Raw genomic sequence first — 22,489 nt, 5'->3', positions numbered from 1 at the left:
CAATACATCAAGTATAGCGCATTCTGCTTTGGTTGATTGATTATGATAAGTCATTATTCATTTTGAGCTCTGCATATCAGTCTTATGTTTTAATAATAGTCTTGTGGTATGCTTACTGCTATTGAATGTATAACAAAACATGACACAACACAATTTTTATTGTATGAAACAATAAATTATTAAACAAATATTGAAGTAACACGTTTATACAAGGAAGTCTTCTTGCTAATTTCAATATTTCTTTTAAAATTATATTCCATTAGACTGATACAAAAATCTTAAATGTCTTCACTTCCCTTTTTAATCCTTAGAGTTTAGTGGTACGAGTACGATAACTTTGGCGCCACTTTGAGTATTATTTTTCTCATGATTTTAAATACCAATAAAGAAGTAATTGATGAGAAAGCTGGTTTGATTAAATGTTATTCAAGCTATTATTATATTATATATTTTATATATTATATATTTCTCAATTTTTTTAATTTTTCAGAAAATTGAAAAATAAACAATATACTGTTGTATCAGATAAATGCATGTTAAGTTAGTTTTGTATCTAAGGAATCTGGATTAAAGCAAAAAATAGGTGATATTATACATTTGAATATATACAATTATATCATGTACATTTCAATCCTTTTTTTCTAAATATAGCGTAACGGGTACATTGGTTGGCACCCCTAGGCATTTTTAACTTTAAATTGTGAATTGCTCTGTCATTTAAAGAGTTACTAATATGTTTTATATGCCAAATTAAAATTTATAGAATTTCTAACCCGAAAGCTATTAGAACAAGGAATTAAATAAAAACATCAAAATAGGAAAAGCCAGCACCCAAGGGTACAATTATTGGCTCCCTTAAAATTGAAAGAAATACAACTGTTTTTCGTGTAAATTTGTATCAAAGTTTAATAAAAAAAAAACAGTTTATTATAACAAAAATACTTCATTCAAATAAAAATATAAAATAGTGAAAACAAAATAAATTAAAAATATGTACTTCATTTAAAAATATCTTACAATTAAATACAAACACAAAATTCAATTTTTTTTTTAAATTGCTTGTTTAACAGAGCAAACAAATATTAAAACTTAACAAAAAGAATACAAATTTATGACAATAGAAACAGTTCATTCTATGTAATTAAAAATTAATAGTAAATAATAAAAACTTACAAAAAATAAATTAGTTATAAACCCTTAAAAACTTCATATTTAATATTATTTTCTTATTGCCAAAATTAAGAAATGAGTTAACATTTCATTTTCTTTTAAATAAAGTGCAACATTATTTTTTTGTTTAAACAAACGGAGCAACAAAATAATGGCAGATAATCGATGTTACCCTTATTAAGACATTTAATGTGATAGTCAATCTAACACTTTGAGCATCTTATGCCAGAATTATCCATCCTGATAGTTTTTGTCATTCATTTTGTGCAGATAAAGCACATCTGCCCAGTGCATACTTTCTTCTTTCCAATGTCTTTAGTCGGATCTGAAAATAAATTTCGGATGTGGTTCCCAGACTTTGGTGGGCTCATGTTCACAACATTTTCTTGGCTCACTTATCGAGAGAGTCCTCCGTAGCAACCAATACATTGGAGGTCATTGTTTTCAAAGGCAACCTCTTTGGAGTTGAAAGAGGTGGAAGATGAGCCAAAGCACCGGAAGTCACAGTTTCCGAGGGAAATGTTTTTTAAGGGGGTGGCAGCATTTGTTTTACTTTATTTTTATGTTTTTTTGTTTTCATTTTTCTAAAGCTTAAGCTTCTTTTTTTCGAGCCTAAGGGCTTTTCTTTCTTCCTCTTCTTTTTCAATCCTTTGTTTCCCTTCTCTGGTAATAACAAAACTATTATTAGGTTTTTGCGTTGGTATACCTTTGCGTGATGGTGTTTCAGGCCAGTCTAACAAATCGGCTACTTCTATAAGAACAGGATTATTTTCATTTATTTCTCTGCCTTGGAATTTGAAGCATTAACATCTAAAACGTCGATGTTGTCTTCATCAAACAAAAATTCGTTGATTGCGCTAATGTCCACTAATTCTGGTAAGTCCGAGCTTTGACAAATATTTTTTTTTCTTCGACTAGTTTGAAAACGTTCATCTTAAAATAAGTGTAAAGTGAATGCACTTTGAAAAATCTTCGCTGTTCTCGTCATCTAAATTGAATTTTTCTAGTTGATCAACCATTTCTTTGCCAATTACTTCGCAAATACTTTCAAACGCGTCCGTTTGAACATGTACAGACTGTTCTTGATTGTTGTAGCGGAAATTACTCCTTCCCAGACATTTAGAAAAACGAATGGAATTTTTATTCCAGGGAAATAATCCACACGCCTTAAATCCGTTTTGTATTGTAGTGGGGGAAATGCTTTTATCCACAACGTCTTTTAACAGGGATTTTGTCTAAGCCAGTCGGCCATTGCATTGTTCCATAAATTTTTGAGTGGCTTAAAGGCCGCAACATCAGCTGGTTGTAAGATGCGAGTTGAGGTGGGGTAAAGTGCAATGAGGATAATTCCAAGTTGGAGGCATAACTGGCTCACCTGGAGTGATATGCCCATCAGCAAAAAATATGACAGGGAGTTCTATTTTTTCCTGAATGAAAAACGGATGAAAACCTTTTGAAATATATTCATAAAACGTTCTCTTTGTCATCCAACCGTTAGGTATCACTAATGCCGTATCCCCACGTTTTGGGAATGCTTTGACGAATTTCATCCTTTATTCTCTTAAAAGGATAAATTATCATCGGAGGACACATTGATCCTAATCCTAAAGAGTCGAAAGAAAACATAACTGTTAAGTTTGCCTTAAAACAGATTTAGCTTTCGGACAGAGTAGACAATTTGTTTCAGGGGTCTTAAAGAATTGAAAAAAAAATTGTTTTTGATTAGGTAGTCCTGTATGGAGTCAAACCAATGAAATCAATCAGTCACAGACACATTTGCGCTGGCCGATGAAACAGGATCAACTGTTCTGATGGTCACAAAAGGATGACGTTTTAAGAAGTATCTGAACCAACCTCCTCCAGGAATTGAATCGCTTCCAAATGGAATTTCTCTTTGGTTTTGTTCCAGGAACTCCTGCACAGCATAAAAGAGCTCCTTCTTTAGTTTTGGAAATCCTTTTTCTTGACCCGCTTTTAACCAATCAACAATTATTAATTCCTCTGCTCCTGTAAATACAGTTGTTGGTCCGGGACGTGTCTTCGAAAAATAAGAGCTTAAACGAAATTGTAACGTAGATCTGGGCACGTTTAACTTTAGAGAAGCTGCATTTTTGGATATCAACCCTCTTCTTATTTCCATTAAAATTAATAACGGATACAAGGTACAAATATTGGCAGTCTCTAAAGCAAAATTATTGGCAGTGCCAATAATTCTAATCCCAGTCCAATAATTGAACCACTACTTTGCATGGGACCAATTATTGGCACCCCTTTTTTAGCAAATTAAACAATTTTTTTTACAAAAAAAAAGAGTTGAAAATATTGAATTTATTAAATTGTTATACAAAACAAGTAAAAAAATAATCAAAAACGAACACTTACCAAATTTAGTCTCCTTAGCCAGATCACTGCATTTTAAGCACTTTTTCACGAATTCATAGGGTCTTTACTCTTGAACCGACAAAAACGAACAGAGAATGAATTAAACCTACACAAAATGCAGAATAGTGGAGAATAACATACATGTAATGAACAAAATATGGTTTTTTGTGCCAGGGATTAGTAGTATTTGTGAAATTCCTTATTTCATGAAAGGTGCCAATAAGTAGTACAAAAACCATTGTACCCTTTACGCTACAGTTAGGTACTTGACCAAAACAAACTAGTCGCATCTGTATCGACAGCGAATGACAGTACACAGGTGTTTAAAAAAATGTCTCTAGCCTTACGAGCCATGAAGGAACGAAACACAGTAAAGGCGAATATGTTGACAAAACTGATACGTCTAACACAATAAACAATCTTGAAAATCAGAATAAGGTTTAATAATAAATATATATACAACTTGGGATCTCAAATAATTTAATTTTTCCTAGAGATGTTAAAAAAGTATACCCATGTTTGATTGATTTAAAAAAGTGTGGGTCTGCAACTAAACGACGTGGACACCTCATGAAATTGTCGCCCTTTGCTAAAATAAAGTCGGCTATTGAATGAAACTTCAAATTGAAACTATTATCAACTACATCAATTACTTTTTTATCAACATCTATGATTGATGAGTATGAACGCCCTAAAGCTATATCAAATAAGACAATTAAATAAGAGCTCAGTTATAAGAACTCAGTTAGCTGTTGTTCTTCATCTCATCCACACAGCTTGATAGCAAAATTACGAATAATGTTAAAATAGTTGTAAATCATAATTGAAATATATTTAGTTTATAAGTAATTATTAAATCAAGTAAAATGAAAACTAAATTGTTTTATTTCGGAACACAACAATAATCATGAGAATAATAATACTCAAGGCTATTTTTAAAACTTTATTTTCATAAATATTGAAATCATTTATTTATGAAATTATTGAACAAAACAACTATACTAAAAATTTATTATACATTAGCTTTTACCTGCGACTTTGTTCGCATTAGATAGTTGTTTTTGGATAGTAGTATGAAAAAACCTGATCTGTACTTTTTTGTAAGTATGTATGAATAGTGCCGAGATTGGATGAGGCCATACTAAGTGTGATTGTCATAGGTTAGGTAAGGTTAGGTTAATACATTTTAAGGAGAAGATAGGTTACTTCAATACATTTTTATATACGACGGTTTTTGTTTTTCCTTCCTTGGCCAGAACGTAAAGATTTTGCACGCTACATATAATTGTCCATGGGAAAAACAGTTTTTTTTTATTTTTTGTTTGCCCTTTAGTTCTATTTGTTGCTATTGCAAATGCTGCTTTCAGAGGAAACTGCACTCTTTTAAACTGAAACGGCAAATCGGTTGGAATTATCGGAATGCGGGGAATTAAAACATTTTTTCCTCTTGCTATTCCAGTCACGATTATGGCTTTTATAATATCTCGTCCTGTTGAGTAATCTGTAGCCGTTTACTATTACATAACTTTGGTGCTTCAAGATTTCTCATTAACAGGACTGGAACACCAACTTTCAATCTCAACTTATGAGAAGGCACCCTGATAATTCAAAAGAATTAAGAAACCATATGGGGTATGATGTTACTTGCTCCGTGTCCATGACGTTGCCTACTGAGAGGTACTCGATGAAATCTTATCTGGCTAACTATCTCATTAGTTGGAGCTAAAATTGCCCTCTCACACAACCACTCTCGATTGCACATATTTAAATGCAGGTTTGGATACACTTTTTAGTTGATGTGTGAGGTTTAAAATTATTATTTGTGGCACTTGGTGGGAGCCACAATTTACGTCAAACGTTGAGGGCTTGAGGCCACGTGGCGCCAAATTTCATGCAAATTGGTACAGTAGTTTAGGCGTGATTCAGTAACAGACAGACAGACAGACAGACAGAGTTACTTTCGCATTTATAATATTAGTATGATTTTAGAGATCTGGCTTTTGAAAAATCTACAATTTATAACTGTAAGTTTTTCGGTTGTTTTTAAATATTTGTTTTTAGATTTAAAGTAAAATGTAATAAAATTGTCCTTCCCTTCTAAATGATTGTTGAAAGACCTCCCCACCTATAGTCAAAATGCTTGTACTAAGCTCCTCTACCAAAAAGATTTATTATATCTTGGCGCAAAAGGGATCTTACTCAACCTCTGTTAAAATTTCAGCTATTTATATTGATATTTAGTGAGCTCGCCCATCTTCAATTTTCACTCAAACTGTGTAAGATCATTTTTGTTTTTAACTTTCCATAGGAAGTTATTGTAATAGGTCCGTTTCGTCGAATTGAAAACTTTGACATTTATCGAAGTTTCAAGGTCCCTAGAGTCAAAATAAAAGATTTTTAGAGAGATGTCTGTGCGTGCGTGTGTATGTGTACGTACGGAACGTTTTTTCCTCGTCCATAGCTCAAGAACCAAAAGAGATATCGACTTCGAATGAATTTTGTTATACAGATCATAATGCAGAAAGACGCAGAAAGGACTCTCAAAACAATTTCGTGGGTGTTTTTTTTTACCATAGCATACAAAAGAAAATATACAAAAAATTGGTAACAATTGATATTCGGTTCTCGATATCTCGTGAATTAAAGAGGACATTAACTTCAAATTAATTTTATTTATTCGATTTGTATTTGGTTATATACAAATACAAAAAATGCTACTAAAATTGGTACAAATTGGTTTCCGAATAAAAATCTCGTTAACTAAAATAGGCTTTGAAATCAAGCTCTTGTATATATGCAAAATATTGTTGGTAGTTTTTAATTTTTTTAGAATAATTTAACTAATAGCTTTTTTTAACAAAACACGAAGACCTAAAAACCTTTTAAAGAAGTCAAATCGACAAACGGGATGAGAAGTTATCAATGTGGGTCGCATCACAGCCTCTTTTTTTGTTCTTTGTTTTATATTGTATTTCATCATGAATGCAAATTTTTCTTTAAAAAAATTAGCTATTAACAAAAGTTTTGATTCAATACAGTCTATTAGGTTGTGACAATTGTAAGAACTAACTTAGATCCAAGGCACCATTCTTTATAAAGGAAAAGGAAAACTATTCGTCAGCATACATCCATATGAAAGGATGATTAGAAACCTTGAGATGAAAGCTCATTTATATAAAATGTTAATAAAAGAGATCACAAAATTGACCCTTGAGGGCGACTGTGCTTAGTGGAAGAAATAATGACGTTTGCTTATTATTGACGATAATTATAAAAATAATATTTGTTGTTAAATTTGTTCATCAGCTCAATTTATAAAATATTGTGGTCAAGAGTGGCAAATGCTATTTTAAAGTCTAATAGCTTCAGGAAATAACAATGCTGTTGCTGCTGCTGCTGATTCTGCCGCTGCTGCCGTCGTCGTAGTCGTGAATGGCGAAGATATAACTACTGCCGCTGATGATTTTCTTAATAGGTGCGAAGGAGAAAATTCCAATCGATTTGTTGTTAATAACTCTGCTATGCTACTTTCTGCTGCTGCAGCTTCTTCTTCTAACCAGAATAGGGAAGTAAATAAAAAAATAAATGAAATTCTAATCAAACAATCAAATCGAAGTGTACTGCATGGTCAAAAATCTAAACAAAATCAACATCGTGAACTCACTGGAACAGGCACAAGTTCTCTTAATGCTTTATTTCCTAAGAAGTGGCTTCATGTTTCTAGGTTCCATTCTAATACTGTTCCAGAAGATTTAGTTAATCATATCTCTACAAAAACTTGTATACCTGCAGATATGTTTAAGTGTTATAAACTAATTAAAAAAGATATTTCTGCATCAGACATTAGATTTGTAAACTTTAAACTGAGTGTTCCTGCAGACTGTCTTAATCAATTACTTAATGACGCAACTATATGGCCTAGGTCTGAGAAAGTAAAACCATTTGTAAACAGGCCAAAAAACGAAGGTGATCGTCAATCGGCAGATGTAACATAACTTCAGTTGGCTTAATCAACAATCCAGATTATAAGAATTCTTCATCATATTCAAGAACTCCAGACAATGTTGCTGCTTCATCTTTAAAAACCTTACAATTTCCAAGTAAAATTTCTTTTTATTATCAAAATGTAGGAGGCATAAGATCTAAACTAGATTATTTATAAATACATCATCTTTGCATCTTCTGAATATGATTTAATAATGTTAACTGAAACTTGGTTGACATCTAATCAATTTACATCTGAATTATTTGATTTAAGTAACTATACTGTATTTAGGAAAGATAGATGTAATTTATTAACAGGTATGGAAAAAGGAGGAGGTATTTTGATTGCCATACGCTCTTCATTATCATGTAAACAAGTAAATTTACTATCTAATAATAACATCAGTGAAGCAAAGATTTATATTGATCAGTTAATTGTAGCACTTTTATTTAATAATAATATTGAAGTTTTTGTTATGTTAAGCTACATTCCTCCTAGGAGTTCTCTTGAGGTGTATAATATACATTTTAATAATTGTAAAAATATTTTAGAAAATCTTTATAATTTTCAACATGTTATATGTATTGGAGATTTTAATCAAGGAAATATAAATTGGATTCTAGACTTAGATGAAAAATATTTTGTTCCTTACAATGTCAATTCCGAAATTGAAGAAAGTATCATAGATTTTTACAGTCAATTTGACTTAATTCAAATCAACTCTTTTGTAAATGATAATTTAAGACTTCTTGACTTGGTTTTTGTTGATAAAGAATTTTGTATTGTTATTGAAAAGTTGCAGCCATCAGAGATGCCGCCTCTGAAGTGCTAGGTTTCACACGGCCACCACAGCGAAACCCCTGGTTTGACGACGAATGCCGGCAAGCTCACGCAGCGAAACAAGAGGCATACAAAACGGCGCTGCACAAAAGGACGAGAGCTGCTCGCGAGCTCTACGAGCAGAAGAGGAGAGAGGAACACCGGCTTCTTAGACGGAAAAAAAGAGAGCATGAGAAGCGCGCGATCGAGGAGATAGAGGGATGTCACAACAGGAATGAGGTTCGTAAATTTTACCAAAAGGTAAAAAAAACCTCCCAAATATTCACACTACGGCAGATCTTGGAAAAAACCCAGGAGCTTCAAATCGATACTCACCATCTTTTTATCGATTTCAAAGCCGCGTATGACAGCATCTATAGGGAAGAGCTCTACCGAGCAATGTCTAGTTTTGGCATCCCTGTCAAACTTATCCGTTTGTGCAGAATGACGATGGAGAATGCACGCTGCTCTATCAAGGTCGGAAAAGATCTTACCGATGCATTTGATGTCAAAAAAGGTTTTAGACAAGGCGATGCACTGTCATGCGACTTCTTCAACATCGTTCTGGAAAGAATTGTGCAAAACTCAACCGTCAACACTAGAGGCACAATCTTCCAAAGATCCATCCAATTACTCGGATACGTAGATGATATTGACATAATTGGAAGATCAAAGCGTGATGTCAGTGGAGCGTTTTTGAGCATTGCGACGGAAGCGAAGAAGATGGGTTTAGTGGTCCATGAGGGCAAGACCAAGTAAATGCTGTCATCAAAAAAGGACAATGAACAACGCTGTCTTGGACAAAACGTCACCATGGACAGCTATAACTTTGAGGTAGTTAAGGACTTTGTCTACCTAGGCACCGCTATTAATGCAGACAACGACACCAGCGCTGAAATCAAACGAAGAATAACTCTTGCAAATCGCTGCTTCTTTGGACTTAGAAGGCAATTGAGAAGTAAAGTCCTCTCTCGAACATGTAAAATCACCATCTATAAGACACTCATCATCCCGGTTCTCATTTATGGCGCTGAGGCCTGGACCCTGTCAAAGAAAGATGAGAGCGTCTTAGGATGCTTCGAGAGAAAAATTCTTCGGGCGATTTTTGGTCCCGTACGCATAGATGGAGAATGGAGGAGAAGGTATAACGACGAGCTGTACGGGCTGTACAGCGACACTGACCTAGTTAGCAGAATCAAAGTCCAACGGCTTAGATGGCTAGGTCATGTAGAGCGGATGGACATCAACGCTCCAGCCCGGAAGGTCTTCGAATCCAATCCCGAGGGACGGCGCAGTAGAGGAAGACCGCGACTCAGGTGGCGCACCCAGGTGGGAGAGGACCTCAACCAACTTGGCGTGCGAAACTGGAGACAGCTAGCTAGGGACCGAGCTGGCTGGAGACGCTTGTTGGTTGAGGCCCAGGTCCGCCCCGGACTGTAGCGCCACCTTAAGTAAGTAAGTAAGTAAGTATTGAAAAGTCTGATTTGCCGCTTATACAAAATTCTATACACCATGTTGCGTTAGAAGGTACCTTTCATTTTTATGATTATATTAAAAAAAATAATGTTTATAATACATATGTTCCAAATTTCAGCAAAGCAAATTTTGATGCAATTAATGAGTATTTTCTTAACTTTAATTGGGATTCTGTTTTTTTATTTGATAGCAAAATTCAATTAGAAATCGCCAATAAAAATCTACTGACAGCCATCAAAGAAGCAATACATCGATTTATTCCAAGTAAATACTCGAAATTGAGCTCAAACTCTGTATGGTTTAATAAGAGATTAATTAATCTTAAAAATAGAAAGAATAAAGCTTTCAAATTACATAAACAAAATTATAATAATCTTGAACTTCGATCTAAATATAAGGCTATTCAACGCGAATTTGACATATTAAATACATTTTGTTATAATTCCTACATGTTTACGATTGAATGTAATATGAGGAATAACAGTAAATGTTTCTGGAACTTTATTAATTCTAAACGTAAGACCATTGGTTATACAAGCTGCATGAAATTCAATGATTCTACAACTAGTGATGTTCAAATAATTTGCAACCTTTTTGCTAGATATTTCCAATCCGGTTTACTCCTCGGAATTATTTTCAAACCAGGAACTACCAAGTGTTTCTAAGGTTTTTGAAATAGGTTGTATGATTTTGGATGTCTCCGAAGTAGAACAAGCGTTGCTTGAGCTTGATGCAAGTAAAAAGGAGGGTCCGGATGGGATTCCACCTATTATTTTTCATAAACCACTTACGGACATTTTTAATGCATCTCTATCCGAGGGTAAATTTCTTGATAGTTGGAAACTATCATTTCTTACCCCAGTTTTTAAATCTGGATCTAAGCAGGATATTACCAATAACCGGCCTATTAGGAAGATTTCTGCAATGCCAAAACTATTTGAAAAAATTGTTTACAACAGGTTATCTTTTCAATTACGTAACTATATATCCGAATATCAACACGGTTTTATTTCTGGTAAATCAACAACAACAAATCTGTCTCTAATGACTAATTACATCATAAATAAATTTGAAGATCATATACAAACAGATATTATATTTACTGACTTTGCTAAAGCATTCGAACGTGTTAACCACAGGGTGCTTCTGCATAAATTGTATTCTCTCGGTTTTCACTCTACACTTCTGAGCTGGTTAAAATATGAAAATATTTATATCCCATCAGGTGTTCCTCAAGGAAGTCATTTGGGCCCATTGTTATTTTTACTATTCATAAACGATATTCGGTCAATTTTTGAATCTTCTCCTTGTCTCTTATTTGCCGATGACCTTAAGTTGTATCGTGGAATTAAATGTCTATCTGATTGTCATTTACTTCTGGAAGATGTACTTAGATTAACAGAATGGTGTTAGTCTAATGTCCTCCATCTTAATGTTTCTAAATGTCAAGTTATGTCGTGTTTTAGACATATTACCCCTATTCTATTCAATTATGAACTTAATCATGTTAATTTAGAACGCGTTGAATGTAAAAAGTACCTTGGAGTCGTTTTAGACTTTAAAATTTCATTCCTGCCACACATTGACTATACGGTTAACAAGGCTAATCAAATGCTCGGGTTTTTAAAGAGAAACACAAGAGAGTTCAAAGATCCATATTCTCTTAAGTCACTTTTTAATTCTCTGGTAAGATCTGTGTTGGAGTTTTCTAGTGTGGTTTGGAATCCTTTTTATAGAAACTCCTGTAATAGAATTGAAAAAGTTCAAAGAAACTTTACTCGATATTTAATCTTTAAACTACATTGGCGAATTGATATGCCAACCTACAAAACAAGGTGCTCACTATTCGATACTATTCGGCGTACTTGCTTCTCTGTTATATTCATCAGAGATATTTTAACGTATCACATAAAATGTCCTAATTTATTAAATCTTATAAAACTTCGTGTTCCTCAGAGGTATGTTCGTGAATCTAACCTTTTATATGAATATTTTCATCGCACAAATTATGGACTTAATGAGCCAATAAGAGTTAGCTCTCTGCTTGATGATAAATAAATAAATAAATAAATAAATAGAAAGTAACATTCCTTTTCTCTACATACTCCCTTATTTTTACGATTGTATTCATAAGTTCTATGACAGCTATGACCTAGACAAAATCCAGACTGTTTTGGACTTTCAGGTCATTGTGATTCAAGTATTATCATATTTACATGTTAAAATTTTTTTCAAACACTCGATTACAATCTTAAAATAGCTATAGGACGGTATAAAAATGGTTTTAGCTCGCTTCCAATTCACCGGAAAGACGAGGTGTGTAATGGGTTTCAATATATGGGAAAGAGTTGACTTTAAAAATAAACTGTATCAATATTGTCGAAACCAACTGAACAAGATGTTATAGACAATCAGAACTTCAGAACCTGCTCTTCTTTCACGTTGACTGCTGTTAAGACTACAACCTTTTAATTATATGCTGTTAAGATTCAATCAAGTAGAAAAAAAACAACTGTTTTTTTTTTAATTACTTGATCACAAATACAACAAATGCAACAACTTATCAACAGAAATAATAATTGAAACTTGTGAAAAATCAATTAATATTGTAAATCGTATTGAATGGAACTATAGTTATTGTTATATTCATATAGCTAAAGCTATTGCTAGAATCAAGAGATTCAAAATCAAATCAACAAATCAAAAAACTGATGTGAGAAGCACAATGCATAATAATGATTGATCAAAGTGAAGGACTTAATATAGCTATTAAAAATTAAAAGTTTAATACAAGTCCATGAGTAATTTCCCTGTTCCTTGGGTAACCTGTTGCAATTATAAGCTATAATATGCCACGTCACGAAATAAAAATATTTGTTTAAAAAACATACATCATTGTGTGAGTGCCTTCTCATATGGCAATTTAATAGGATTTACATCAACTTAAGTCAAACATTTCGCATTGCACAATTGAATAAATTGTATCGTTTTGAATGGCTGATGCATGCATTTCAAAGTTTTGTACTTGTGAGAGATGTCTGTGCGTGCGTGTGTACTGAGTACGTACGTTCGTACGTCGCATCCGTCCGTTCGTCGTCCTCATCACAAGAACCAGTGGCAATTTCGACTTCAAATAATTTTTTTAAAAAGATAATAATGCAGAAAAATTTTTTCAATAAAAATTGAGAAAGTGGTTTGGTCACCATAGCAATTTAAATTTTAGCGACTTGAATTAAATTTAATATTATATATTGTGACGAAAATAGCGTTTTTTTAATAAATACAAACAAAAAACGGAATAAAAAATTGCAACCTTGAATATTTTACGAACAAAAAATGAGAATAGGTTTTTATCTTTTTTAACTTCCCATAGGAAGTTATTGTAATGGGTCCGATTTGTCAAATTGAAAAGTTTGACGTTTCTCGACGTTTCAAGGTCCCTAGAGTCGAAATAAAAGATTTTTAGAAAGATGTCTGTGCGTGCGTGTGTACGTACGTTCGTACGTCCGTACGTTCGCGACGTTTTTTTCGTCGTCCATAGCTCAAGAACCAGAAGAGATATCGACTTCAAATAAATTTTGTTATACAGATAATAAGGCAGAAAGACGCAGAAAGGGCTCTCAAGAAAATTGCGTGGGTGGTTTTTTTACCATAGCAGTTTAAAAAAAAGGTGAAAATTTTGGTTAACACTTAATATCGTACGAACCAAAAACGCTAGAGACTTGAATTAAATTGTATATAATAAACTGTAACGTGATCTCAAAGAAGTATATTTTTTGAAAAAAATCTATCTAACGGTTTTTTTTCTAAATCAAAAAAACTGAAAAAAAAATTGTCACCTCATTAATTTAACGACTAACATATGATTTCATCTTCAAAACAATTTTGAGCAACGAAAAATAATGTTTTAAAAATCTGATAAAATTTTGAGAAAAATCGAATTGACAGTTTTTTTTATAAAAAATAAAAATCTTAAAAACACATAACTCAAAGTTCGTAAAAATTAAATATCGATTCAAATATCTTTTCAAAAACTTGAAATTTAGGCTTCAAGCTTATTTTATCTTATAAAAATTATTGTTTTCAACATTCAATAAAATTTTGAGAAAAATCGAATAGACAGTTTTTTTTACAAAAAATAAAAACCTAAAAAAAAAAATTAATAAAAGTTGGTAAAAATTGATTTTCGACTCAAATATCTTTTCAAAACTCTGAGATATTGGCTTTAATTTACTTTTATCTTTCAAAAAATATTGTTGTCAACATTCAGTAAAATTTTGAACAAAATCGAATTGACAATTTTTTTTATAAAAAATTAAAAACCGAACAAAAATTAACAAAAGTTGGCAAAAATTGAATATGGATTCAAATATCTTTTCAAAAACTTGAAAGTTAGACATTCGGTAGAATTTTGAAGAAAATCGAATTGACTGTTGTTTTTACAAAAAATAAAACTCTAAAAAAAACAATACTAAAACTTGGTAAACATTTACTTTCGACTCAAATAGCTTTTCAAAAATTCAAAATATTATCTTCAAACTTATTTTATTTTACAGAAAATATTGTTTTCAATATTCAGTGATTTTTATATAAAAATCCAACAGTCCGTTTTTTCATAAAAAATAAAATCTATAAAAAATAGTACGCAAATTTGGTAAAATCGATACAAGTACATATAGACAAACTTTTAAGCAAGACAAATCGACAGACGGGATGGGAAGTTATCAGTGTGGGTCGTTCCCAGCTTCTTTTTTTTTTATATTTCTAAGTGCTATGGTTTAATTGCATTAACATCGTACACTGTGCAACGATCTCACAAAGGTATTCAGTGGCGCTATGTACAATGAAGCATTGATTGCTATTGAGGATCTTTGCATTATCATTGCTAACTTATCACTCAGTAATTTCGGTATGCTTTCACCAAATCGAAATGCATCTGATTTAATAGACACTGAATTGAATCGTGAACTACAACACAATACTGTAGAAACAGCAGCTATTGTTGCTTACAATGTCCCACTAATGAATGAAGAACAAAGAATCATTTATGACCACATTATGCTCGCAGTTTCGGCACAAGGTGGATTTTTTTTTTGTCATAATGGACCACCAGCAAAACATTCCATATTTCGTTATTTCTTGCTGAAATACGATCATATAATGGTACCGCATTGGCTGTTGCATTTCTTGGGATTGCGTCAACTTTATTGGATGTCAGAACAGCTCAATTAATATTTAAACTGACACTAAATATTCAAAATAACTCGGTGTGCAATATAAAAAAACAGTCATCCATAGCACACAAACATTCACTTGAGACTTTGAATAGGACATTGAAAAATATAAAAACAATGACAGACTATTTGGAGGCATTCTGTTACTTCCTTCAGGTGATTTTAGGCAAATACTTCCCGTAATTCCGGAATGAGATCAACGTGTGCTTAAAATCATCGCCACTGTGGCGTAATGTTGAAAGAGTAAAATGCTTCAAGATACATCCGCTGAAACATTCTCAAAACAACTGTTAGATAAAGGCGACGGAAAAGTTACCACAGATGAAACAGCATGCATAAAATTACCGGTCGATTTCTGCCCGATTATTGATTCGAAAGATGCATTCATTGACCAGATATTTCCTGATGTACACAGATAATATACAAATCATGAGTGACTGGCAGAAAGAGGAATTTTAGCAGCAAAAAATGTTTATGTCAACGAATTAAATAAAAAAATTTCACAAAAGTTTACTGAATTTTGACAACAATATTTTTTTTAAAAGATTAAATTAGCTTAAAGCAGTTTTGAAAAGGTAATTGAGTCGAAATTGAATTTTTACCAACTTTTTTTAGGTTTTTATTTTTTATAAAAAATACTATAAATTCGATTTTTCTCTAAATTTTACCAAATGTTAAAAACTTTTTTTTCGTTGAACAAAACTGTTTCAAAGATAAAATCATTTTTTATTCTTTAAATGACAAATTTTTTTTTATTTTTTTTTATTTATAAAAAAACCGTTGATTTGTTTTTTTTTTTTTTAAATATACTGATTTAGTATCACGTTACAATATATAATATAAAATTTAATTGAAGTCTCTAGCGTCATTGGTTCATAAGTTATTTAGGGTTTACCAAAATGTTTACCTTTTTTTAAACTGCTATGGTAAAAAAAAACCACCCAGGCAATTCTCTTGAGAGCCCTTTTTGCGTCTCTCTGCCTTATTATCTGTATAACAAAATCTATTTGAAGTCGATATCTCTTCTGGTTCTTGAGCTATGGACGACGAAAAAAACGTTCCGTACGTACACATACACACTCACGCACAGACATCTCTCTAAAAATCTTTTATTTTGACTCTAGGGACCTTGAAACGTCGATAAATGTCAAAATTTTCAATTTAACAAATCGGACCCATTGCAATAATTTCTATGGGAAGTTAAAAATTGAAGAAAAATGTTATCGAAGCCATAATTCTAAATGGCAAATTCCGAGGTGAAATTTACTACCGCGAATCTCTTTTATACCCACAGGTCTGCCAATTCACTTCAAACGCGTTTAATTTCGAATTAGATTGGAATGTGTTAATCAAAACAAATTATTTGGTGATTAGTTATTTTAATTTTTTGTCACCGTTTACAGTGCTCTATACCTCTCCCACTTATATACCACATCCTTACACACAATAAGTTTCTAGCGAAATATTCTAGAAATTATTTATATGACAAAACAACGTTTGTTGAGTCAGCTAGTATCTTAATACAAATTAAAAATATTTGCTACACACTAATTTTATCTTATACAAAATATTGTTTTCGAAATTTAAAATTTAAAATTCAAAAATCAATTTTGTTCATACAAACTAATATATAAAACAGATACTCGTATCTCGTGAATAAATAAAGTTATTGACTTCAAAATTATTTCATTCTGTCAAAATTGCTCTTAGAAAAATTCAATCTGTATTTTTTTATATAAGAAATAAAAACTTTCAGGAAATTCTACTTAAAGTGGTTTTCGACAGAAATCTCGTTGACAAAAATAGATTTTGAAATTAATCCATTTTATCTTATTTAAAATAAATATAGTTGGTAGTGTATAGTTGACAAAAAAAAAACACGAAAATCTACAAAAACAAGAAAAAACTAATAAAAATGGGTGACTTCAAATATTATTTATCTCACACAAAATATTATCAAGAATATTTTTGCTAAACGCTTAAACAAGACAAATAGACAAACAGGATGTGAAGTTATAAGTGTAGGTCGCATCACAATATATTTTTTTAAATTTTGATCGTACGTTTTTAAACATTACAATACAATCAATTACAGTACAATCGTTTTCAAGCTGATTTTTTACCTTATTTCTTCTGAAATTCTACTTTAATACTTGTAGCGTTATAAATAAATGAGTGTAATATTGCGTGAAGTTCCGAAAGAGCTTTTATCCGTGTAAGGATAAAATGTGTTTCAAAGTTTAAGAGAAACAAAACTCAATTCTAAAAGAGTAAGGAAAATGGAAACTGGGTTTCGCCTAACGTAAAAAAGTTATGAATCCCTTACTCCTGAGAGTATAACATTAACATACATACGAACAAAGTCTTTGGCTTTAATAAAAATGGTTTTGCCGGCATTCAGATGGATGCTGTGACTATTAAGTAGAAAATCAAGAGCAGTTGAAATTTAACGTTTATCGTGTCGAAACGTGGTTCGCAGTGTTGGTCTTTGAAAAAGTATCTATCATAAGATATATTCGTATTTTTCGGTCGAAGTTTATTGGCTTATGGTGTTATGATGTGTTCGTAAGTTTTAGCAAAATGCCATTAAAGAAGTAGAGCACAATACTAGTTGATGTGGTTTGAGATTTTTTTTCTTTTATGGAATTTTCCATCATCAAATTGTCCTATATCTATGGTCTTTGTCATCTTAGGACTGACGGGAGTGTTGACATAATCTCGCGAAAAATCTGTTTTTCTGTTTACTAAGCTTATGTTCATCCATTTAAATAAGATCCTAACTGTAAATCATTATTTGGCTATAGATTGACTATCGGGAAAACGGTTTTTTCCTCCCTTAAGCAGATCTCCAAACGGCAATGGTATTGGAACGATGACCTTGTAAATTCCAACTCATAGTATTGTTCCGTCACCGTCACCATCGACGATTTTGTTTATCTATTCATTGGTGTTAAAAAATTACTGAGATTCAAAATAAACATTCGGTATATTGAACTCTGTGATTGGGGAGAAACTAATATTTTCAGCCTTTAATAATAAATGTTAATGACGGCAGCTGAAGTGTTTTAAAAATTCGAAATTCAATCTTACGCAAAAAATATAAATCGCATCGACTTTTTTTCAAATTTAAAATTCAACTGTAAGTGTTTGCTAGTGTTCAAAAAAAAAAAGTAATTGAAATTTTATTTACTCCTTATGAAAGTGCTAATATCAAGAAAAGCTGTGCAAATTCTTATCATTATGAGTGCTTAAATTAGCATTAAAAGTAAAAAAGTTACGGATGCCGTAATTAAATCATACAGGATTAACTCTACTTCAATTTTAAATATAAATGGATTATAAACCAGAAGGTATGCTAAAAAACAACCTAAATATTTTATCAAAAATTTACTCCACAATGTTGTAAGTAACTTTAGTTTATTAATGGAGTGGGGAGATGTTTAACGAAAACAAGCTTTATGTTTTTATATGAACAAAATTTAAGAGCTTCCAAGGGATGATCCATATCTTGAGTTATCATGGAACTTGGTATGGAATAAACGAACCGATTTATTTTGTGTGTAATCTTTTTTATGGAAATTGAAAGAGATACTTTTGATGACCAGTATATGATGCCAACGATATTCCTTTTTTATGGAATTCAAAATGATTATGACCAAATACAACGAATTGGCTTTCAGAAAATTGGTTTGTTTGTGGTGATATTTTATAGGCATTATTATTCATGCGTACGTTTTGAACATATATATGTACATAATACAGAATACACATATATTTTTTGCTAGGTAGTACCTACAGTGAGAATATGATATTTAATAATGATAATTGAAAAAAAAAAATTAAAATTGGCTACGCCATACATACGTATCACGAGCACAATAACTACGGAGGAGAGGACTATTTTACCCTATTAAGTATTTAGGGCAATTTTAATAAAAAAAGTTATGTTATTTATTGTAAAAAAGATCTATTTGGTAGTCTTGTAAAATGTGTGTCTATCTATCCATCTACTTTAAAAAAAGAAAAAAAGTTTCAATAGTTTTTTTGTTTTCAAAATTATGAAATGAAGGCCTAAATTGCCCTGTATGCTTGTTGTCAAGTAAAAGAAGGCAAAATTAGGTCTATTTCGGAATGAGATATATAAATCGGTATAATTTGGTGTTATGGACGTGAGAACCGATTTTTCGGGATTATCTGTGCTTTTATTAGTACAATGATGTTAACACCCTTATCAAAGTTATCAAGCATCAAGTTTGCTAAAAATTTTTCCTTAAAAAGAGTGCAACCTTACCTTACACTTTTTGTTTTTCATTTTCGCAACTTTTCATAACCAACAACGCGACCACGAGACCTTACGAGAATTCTTACACAATTTTAAGAAAACTAAAAAGAAGAATATCCAGCTAACCAACTCTCAGTGCGAATTGAAACCCTTATTTTTTCTGAAATTCTAAATTGTATATGCTTTTTAATATGTAAGTTTGTATCTTATTTGTATGTATTTGTACATTCACAAAGCAAATTTTAAATAGATGTACAAAGTGTATACCCATAATCTATCGATGGCAAAAAAAGTCGAAGAACTCAACAAACGTGACATTAACACTAAGGAAGATGACATTCGTGTTCTCTTCAGATATAATAGTTAGAATTCGCGGCTTCATTTTACAATCATGAAAATTTATTCTTTTTGAAACATTTTGTTTTATCAAAACTTTGGGTTTTTCAAAAGTTACTAATATTTAATATTATAGAACAGATCTTTGGCTTTCAGTATAATTTGATGGCATTTTAAGTATTTGGTATCGTTATCAATTTTTCGCCACCTTGTTATCGTACTCTCCCGTTACAGACACCAATAAAACCCCACATAGTTAAGTTCCCGAAAATATAAAATGACGCCATCAAGATTCAAGATTAAACTCTGTGTAAACGCATTCGAAACATTCTAAATGGCCCTTTTTTATAGGTAGGTATAGTTGTTGTTTATTTTCATTTTGCAATACAAAAGCTTAATGCCTTAATATTTTAATACAGCATGCATATTGCACATGGACAAGGGACAATGTACATGAAACAAAATTATACTTTTTCGATTATAGAAAACTTTGAGTGCACATTAAATATATAAAAGTTTTCCTATATCACACAATTCTATATGTATGCAACCTACGTACACATTACAGATATTTGATACTTTTACATTGTACGTACATATACACACACATATATAACATAGTTGTCTATTTTAAAAATAAGCTGTTTTGTTCTTTAGCTATGAATGGAGGACATAATCAAACCTCAAGTACTCTTAACAAGATCATCATATCTCGTTTTCGTACCTCGAACCATTAATGCATATGAGATAATATTCTAAGCTTGTTAAAAAGCAAAACATGGAAAAACTTTTTAAATTCCTCACCAGTAACAAAATTCAAATAAGTGTTGAAGCTCCAATAAATAAAAACCTGATTTAAACGTTTATAAAAACTACCGTGTCATTCCGTTGATTATGTTATATTTAGTGGAGTTCTATTTGACAGGTTTTAAAAGTGGGTAATCGAAAATAACACCACTTTAGAATTTGTTTTTGTTTATATTATGCGCGCACTAAAGGGGTTATAAATACCCTTATAATAAATAAAGAGAGTGCGAGTACTCAGGAAAGGAGGATAGGATTAGAAAGGAGAAACAGATGCACATTGGTAGTGCGGCTAAAGAAAGAATCTCTGTACTTAACAGTACGTCCGAAATTGGGCTCTAGGGTAAACTGATAGGCATTCCTAACAGTACAGGTATTACGGTTGAATTGTTTAAGGGGAGGAATACAACTGTTGAAGGGGAAAACAACTTGAGCAAAGCCAGACGTTTTGGTCGTATAGTCAAACAATACGAGGATGCCATAAAGAGCTACAAAGCTGGCAGGCTGGTTGCCTTTGACGAACTACCTACTCCACTTGGGTTTAGTACTCTGCCTAGCAGTGGTGATGCACCTGCTGCTACTTCGCCAGTACCTACTGTCCCCAAAACCGGCAGTGCCAGTTGTCACTCCCGAGGGAGATTCAGAAGTAACTGAAGGAACTTCGAAACCGACGCAGAAATCTTCACCCAAAAAGGAATTGACTACACGAATGTCTGGAAATCAACATAGCACGAATGGGGCTGAACAACAAATGAAAATTCTATTGGAACAACAAAAGAAATTCAAAGTTGCTGCTATTGAGGCTAAGAAGGTTGGAGAAATCGATCAAGCTAAAGAATATCTTAAAATCTACGAAGGTTTTGAGGGTTTACTTAATGCTGCTAGCACCGGACTGCCATTGGATTTACATGCGCTACCTTTGCCACCGTCACAACGAGAAAACCTAGAAGCATCTTTTGCAATTGTCAACCAAGGAGACTGTGATCCAAATGATGATATATCCGATATAAGTGTTCGACTAGAAAAGCAATTGGATAAGCAATTAATGATGTGCAAGAACACTAGAGATCATCACAAGGTGATGTTGCCGGGATGAATAGGTTTGAAAATTTAGCTCTGACTGTTCAGAAGGATTTAGATTTACTTAGATATTCGAAGAGGAAGAATTTCCCGTTTCCAAAATTCCACTATGAACAAAAGAGACTGCAATACGGATATATCTGACCATGACAAACTATAATGTACCAAATTCAAAAGATGTCGATACTAATATTAAAACTGAGTTCCCATATCCTCAGGAAGATCTTTTCAAAGCTAAAAGTGCAATTGTCCGAGACACAGATAGTCCGGAATGTAATGCAAGATTCAATGTAGATATTCAACGTTCCAATAGACAATGTCAGAGGATATTCAAACGACAAGCCGTTAAATTTGAAGTCTATTCAAGAGGCGATTTTCTGCGCTCGGACATACTTATCGGAACGGTCAGTGTTAAACTACAGCCACTCGAAACTTAATACGAATTTCATATGATCTAATGGAAGGACGAACAACTGTTGGTGGCAAATTTGAGATTAAAGTTAGAGTGAGGTATCCAATTCTTACAAAACAACAAAACATATCGAACACATAAATGAAAAGTGGCTAATTTTGGATACAAAGAAGTGATACTCTTGGTGGATTATTATGATGATTTGATTTTTCAAAAAAAATTATGATTTGATTTTTTCCAATAAAATTTCCTTATGTTAACAATAATATTTCGTATAGAATGAAATAATTTTGAAGTGAGTACCTTCATTCATTCTCGACACATTCTAGTCGAAAATCAGTGCTCACCAATTTTGTGTAGTATTTTTTGTAGATTATTATTTTCAACAAATTGTGAATTGAAAATTTCAATTAATGCCAAAAACAATGTTTTATATTCGATAAAATTAGGGTAAATTCACAAAGGTCATATTTGTTATTAGTGTTTTTACATCACTGTTTTTTGCGATT

At 32.1% G+C, this 22,489-nt stretch overlaps 1 pseudogene; it reads left to right on the top strand.

The window, feature by feature from the left end:
• The window catches only part of LOC129950627 (coiled-coil and C2 domain-containing protein 1-like), a 58,887-nt pseudogene extending 36,731 nt beyond the window's left edge, over nucleotides 1-22,156 (top strand).
• Nucleotides 22,157-22,489: the final 333 nt, after the last annotated feature.

The sequence above is a fragment of the Eupeodes corollae genome, chromosome 3 (assembly GCF_945859685.1).
Source record: "Eupeodes corollae chromosome 3, idEupCoro1.1, whole genome shotgun sequence".
NCBI lineage: Eukaryota > Metazoa > Arthropoda > Insecta > Diptera > Syrphidae > Eupeodes > Eupeodes corollae.
The sequence above is the reverse complement of the archived record's forward strand: the minus strand, read 5'-3'. Positions and strand labels throughout refer to the sequence as shown.